This window comes from Otolemur garnettii, unplaced genomic scaffold, assembly GCF_000181295.1.
Source record: "Otolemur garnettii isolate 467f Iridium unplaced genomic scaffold, OtoGar3 scaffold00100, whole genome shotgun sequence".
NCBI classification, from domain to species: Eukaryota; Metazoa; Chordata; class Mammalia; order Primates; family Galagidae; genus Otolemur; species Otolemur garnettii.
Genome location: NW_003852495.1, coordinates 4,920,236 through 4,926,436, shown reverse-complemented (window position 1 = coordinate 4,926,436; position 6,201 = coordinate 4,920,236).

Here is a 6,201-nt window from a genome sequence, read left to right as displayed (position 1 = left end):
GAGCCCAGGAGTTAGAGGTTGCTGTGAGCTGTAATGCCACGGCACTCTACCCAGGGGGACAGCTTGAGGCTCTGTCTCAAAAAAAAAAAAAAAAATCTGTGGGATACAGCAAAGGCTATCCTAAGAGGACAGAAAGATCACAGATCAGCGACCTAATGAATCATCTCAAGGAATGAGAAAAGAAAAGGCCATCCAGCAGAAGAAAAGAAATCACCAAGATCAGGGCAGAACTCAATGAAATTGAGAACAAAAGAACTATTCTAAAGGTTAATGAAGAAAAAATGTATTTTTGAGAAGATAAAATTGACAAGCCTCTTGCCAGATTAACTAGAAATGGAAAAGAAAGGATTCTAATAAGCTCAATCAGAAAGAAAAAGGAGAAACTGTAACTGATGTCATGGAAATACAGAACATCATCTCAGAATACTTTAAAAGACTTTATGCTTTTAAACTTGAAAATGTGGAAGAAATGGACAACTTCTTGGAAACACTCAAACTTCTAGGCTCAGTCAGGAAGGAACAGGTCACCTGAACAGATTGATTTCAAGCACCAAAAAAAAAACCTTTTTTTTCCAACTAAAAAAAGTCCCAGCATAGACAGTTGTATGCCCAGATTGTATCAAACCTACAAAGAGGATCTTGTCCTATACTGCAGAAATTACTCTACAACATCGAGATGGAAGGAATCCTTCCCAAGTCTTTCCAGGAAACCATATCATCTTGATAACAAAGACAGGAAAAAAAAAACAAAACTACAGACCAATACCCCTATGAACATAGATGCAAAAATTTTCATTAAAATCTTAGGAAACTCAGGGTGGTGCCTGTGGCTCAGTGGGTAGGGCACCAGCCCCATATACTGAGGGTGGCGGGTTCAAACCCAGCCCCGGCCAAACTGCAACAAAATATAGCCCAGCGTTGTGGTGGGTGCCTATAGTCCCAGCTACTCAGAAGGCTGAGGCAAGAGAATCACCTAAGCCCAGGAGTTGGAGGTTGCTGTGAGCTGTGTGATGCCACGGCACTCTACCAAGGGTGAGAAAGTGAGACTCTGTCTCTAAAAAAAAAAACTTAGGAAACTGAATTAAGCTGCACATCAAAAAAATACCTCACCATGACCAACTGAACTTCATTCAAGAGTTGGAAAGGATGGTTTAACAAATGCAAATTTATAAATGTAATTCATCACGTCTATAGACCATATGATCTCTGTTGGCTGAAAGCAACCACGTCAGAGACCCTGAGCCCAAACCATCCAGCCTAGCTGCTTCCAAAACTGCATGAGATGGTCGATGATAATGTTTTATGATGTGTGTTACGCAGCCGTAGATAAACACTATAGGTAAACTCCCCAAGATCATGCTGCTGATAAATGGTGGAGCTGAAATTTGAACTTGGGTTTGTAAGAGGTCATAACACAGGGCTGACCATGTTGCCATGGTGACCCCACAGCACCTACTCTGCTCAGCCTGGGCTGGTGGTGAACCTCAGCTGAGTCTTGGGGTTCACTCTGGCCTGTAGGACCGAGAGTGGGCTGAGAACTGACCCCATGACTTCTGAGACATCTTTCACTCATCCCCAGGATGGGAAATTTCCCCCATTTAACGTTTTCTGAATTATCTCTGTAAGCACTTGTGAGGAGCTCATTTGAGGTATGAGTTGTGACCTACAACTTGAACTAGGTGTCTAGACCTCCTTTTTAGACTGAACTTTTCTGTAAAAGGCCAGAGAGTAAATATTTTAGTATAATATGTTTTTTGAAAACTGCCATCTTGACCCAATTTTGAGGCCCTGGCCCCTTCTTATGCTGTTGCCTCACTCCTCTCTGTACACTCACCCTAACTGCCCTACACAATCGGGGAGCCCCTGAGCCCTAGAGCAGGGCTCCTCAAACTTTTTAAACAGGGGGCCAGTTCACTGTCCCTCAGACCGTTGGAGGGCCGGGTTGCGGGCCCCGGGACCAGCTGGCTACTAAGCAGGACAGGCAGCGGCGGGCCGGATAAATGTCCTAGGCCGGCTGCAGTTTGAGGACGCCTGCCCTAGAGCCTGCGGAAATCATTCCAACCTGCTGACCCTAAGGCTGCTTGTCCTTGCCTAACCCTTTGCCCACCTCAGGACTGCATAGAGGCACTGGTCCACAGCTCATGGTCCGTCTCTCCCTCTCCCTCCTGACCCTGCGCCCTCAGGGGGACTGTGAGGGGGAAGCTGGCTCTTCCCTGTTTCTCTGCATGTGGCCTGACCATCTCTCCCTGCCTCCACCCCTCATGGGGCCAGATGGTTCTGGTCACAGCCACTCAACTCTGTTGTTACCCTGCCTAAACTGCCCTAAACAATATTTGACTGGGTTCTGAAGGACACCAGAATATTTCACCCGAAAATATACCTCCTTAGCATATCTTGAGATGGTAATTCAGAGAAACCGCAGACAAGAATAGCCCAGAAGAGCCATCTCTAGTGGGGGAGATTTGCATCTGTAGAGAAAATCTGCATTAGTGGAAGGAACATCTGGGCTTTCTCTGAGCCCTAACCCTTTCAGGCCCCCCTCCCCAAATCTGGGAAATAACTTATAGGAAAAAGGGGCTGGGAAGCTAACACTTATGTATTTTTTTCTCAAAGCTACTACCTGTAACAGATTCATTTGCACAACAGGACCACTTTTGTTGACATGTTTTTCTCTCTGCACTTCCCCACAAGCCGTGAAGCTACCTTCTCCCAACCCCCGGAAACCCCAAGCTCCATATTCTTTCTGTAGCCTTAGGATAGTTCTAAAGACTCCACTCACACGGCTCTTCTTTGCATTTTCGTATTTTGTGTGTCTCCTGCGCACACGTAATAAATTTGTTACGCTTCTCTTGTGCTAGCCCGTCCTGTCACAGGGGTGTCAGCATGACTCTTTATGACGGGGAGGAAAGGGATCACTTCCTTTCTGCCTCTACAATTCTGACAAAATTTTATTTATAAAAATAGGCCCTTAGCCAGATTTGGCTTAGGGGCTGTAGTTTCTTGACCCCTGCTATAGAATCTTCTCATAGATGTAAATTTTCCTGATCAATGGGTAATATTAAAGAAAGTTTTAAACCTGTTAATTAGTAAATCTTTTCAAGCTGTCACCTAAGGACCCTTACAGAAGCTTTAAGGGCACTTTGTCACACTCTGTGAACTGTTTCAGCCCTGCAGCCTGTCTTGTTGCCTTGTGTAGTCATAGTATTTTAGAGTGACAGTAATGAAAATGTCACCTCTACGGGGAAGGCTGACTGTATGCTGGCTACAAGGCCAAATGCATTATGTTCATCATCACTATTCATTCTCCTTACGGCAACTGTAGCTCTTCATTTTACAGATGACAAAACTGAGGCCTAAAGACCCAGACGGCATGTCTAGTGGGTGGTGAAGGCAGTAATCAGCCTGGGATCATGTTCCTATCCCACTTGCACAGCCACATTTCTGCAATGTCCTTATCTCCTTTAAAGCTTGTTAAAGCCATCTTTTAAAAATGTCTGTTGGCTTCAACTACAATTATTTACTACGTTGTTTCTTTTGTTAAATAACTTAATTTTAGGTATTGCCCACCAGGAGAGACATGCTTTTTTTTTTTTTTTTTTTTTTTTTTGGTAATTGGATGTTGTACACAGTGACAGGATTGATTCTCGCACTCCTTTTAGTTCATAATAGAATATATTAGTTTAGCTGGAATTGTTAATTTTCCCTTGGGGAGAATCAAGTGCCCAGGGCACTGATTGATAAATCAATAAATCTTTAGTAGGGCTGGTAAATCAACCATCACACATGTGTCAACCATTTCTCCAGAGTCTACATTTTGCCCAGGACGAGTGTGTTCCTTTTCCATCATTTTCTCCCACAACATTGTAATATACTGAGGTATTTAAACAAATCCCTAAGATTGCAAGCTTTGATTCCTTTTTTCCTTTTCTAAAAAATAGCAAGAGGGATCATGCTTTTCCCAGCTATTTTAGGGAAAGAACTCGGTTGTTTGTATATTTGCATTACAACCCCTAACCTCTCCTGAGGACAAATGACTGTCTGACTATTAAGCCCACGGGCATAGCAGCACTGGCACTGTGGATTAAGCCTCTGAATGCTGACTAGCTCTCTGCAGTATCCCCAGCGTGTGTGAAGAATGTGTTTGTAGCTGGGAGGCAAACAGAACCTCCAAAGCTGAGCAAGAATTTTGAAAAATAGTCGTCTTATGTATAAATTTATTTTGCTGTTAGTGTTTTATTCTCGCCTATTTCATTATTTCACATCTCTTCTTCTTCTTTTTTAATACCTTAGTTCCATTTGATACTCTTAGGATATTCTTTCAAGTATTGGTCACTTGTTGTTGAATGCCAAAGTTGATTTTAAATATTCTCATTTTCTTTATTGTTTAAATACCAAGCCATTGATGAGTGGCTCAGATATCCCCCCCCCCCAATAGAGAGGGACTGTGTGAACTTACCTCTTTACAAATCCAGGCCTGGCTGGCAGCTTTGGTAGTTACTGGGAGGTGGCAGCTTAGGTTTGTAACACTTACAATAGGAAAAGTAGGGCTTTGGGCTGTGGAGTTATTTCTCTAACAATTTAAGTTATTGTGCCTACTTTTAGGGCAAAACAAATGCATTCTTTTAATTGGCTTTTGATGCTTTTAACAAAGAAACATATACTGTAGAAGTGATAATTATATTTTGGAGGGCTGGAGCAAGATGGCAGACCAGAAGGATCCTTCAGCTGAGCTCTCCTAGAATGACTGGGGGAAAAGAGAGTCATACCCGGCGTGAAGACCTTACCCAGAGTCATGGTTCAGGGAGCACAGCAAGGAGGTGGTAAACTGATATGATCCAGAGTGGTGGAAATCTAATGAATTAGGTAAGTGATTGCCACTGATTGGGATTGGCTGGCTGCCCATAGAGGTCTGGGATGAGAGGAAGCCTTTCTAGAGTCTTCAGTTGTTGGGAGAAGCTGTGCATTGAATGGAAAGCTTGGAAGAGGCAGACTGGAACAGTATACATCAACCAGATTTGAATGCTGGTTGGAGTGGACTTGCCATAGGTTTGGTGGCTGCTGAGGCAGCCATATTGAGAAGGTCTCAGTGGCCAGGAGGCTGCCATTGTGTGAATGTCAGGAGAAGATCTTAGCAGGGTCCTAAAGCACAGCTGTCTTAATTCTGCCTGCTGGGATCAGAACTCCATTCTTGGGACAGACTGAGGGCCTCCTGCACCCCACAGGAACTGTAGTCAGGGGGCACTGTGAGACTTGCCCCTGAAGGATCCTTGTGAGCTTTAAGATCCCAACCCAGCAGGGTTTGAATGCTGAGGAAATAATCAGGTCATCACGAAGGCAACTAAGTTTGGAATAAGGACCATAGAGGTTGCTGGCTGTGTTGTCTCCTAAAAAAGCCACAGTGCCACTTGGTGTCCTGGGGACACATTGTAACATACTGTCATCAAGAGCAAGGACTTGTGTTTAAAACAAAGGAGGCAGTGAGAGGGAAAAAGGAGGACAAGAAGGTGAACAAGAAGAAAGAACACATGAGGAGGAACCAACAGAAATGTTTAGGCAACACAAAACCAAAACAGAGGAAATCTCCCAAGGGACCATGAGGTAGCTACTGCAGAAGACTCCACTTATAAAGAATTAATGGACTTGGCTTGGTGCCTGTAGCTCAGCAGCTAGGGCACCAGCCACATACACTGGAGTGGGCAGATTTGAACACAGCTGGGCTTGCCAAACAACAATGACAATTACAACAACAACAAAAAATTAGCTGGGTGTTGTGGTGGGCATCAGTAGTCCCAGCTACTTGGGAGGCTGAGGCAAGTGAATTGCTTAAGTCCAAGGTGACTCTATGGCACTCTACTGAGGGCAACATAGTGAGACTGTGTCTCAGAAGAAAAAAAAAAAAGAATGGACTTGACAGAAAGGGAATTTATTTTATCTTTAAAAAAATTTTTTACATATCAGATCTTTACACTTTTATTTGTGTCATAATTTATAGCAATATTATACAACTGTAGGTTACTTGAAATTCATGTTTAAGCTAAACTTGCATTTGTACTGCATCAGTTTTGTTTTTTTTTTATTGTGAGACAGAGCCTCAAGCTGTCGCCCTGGGTAGAGTGCTATGGCATCACAGCTCATAGCAACCTCCAACTCCTGGGCTCAAGCGAGTCTCCTGTCTCTGCCTCCCAAGTAGCTGGGACTACA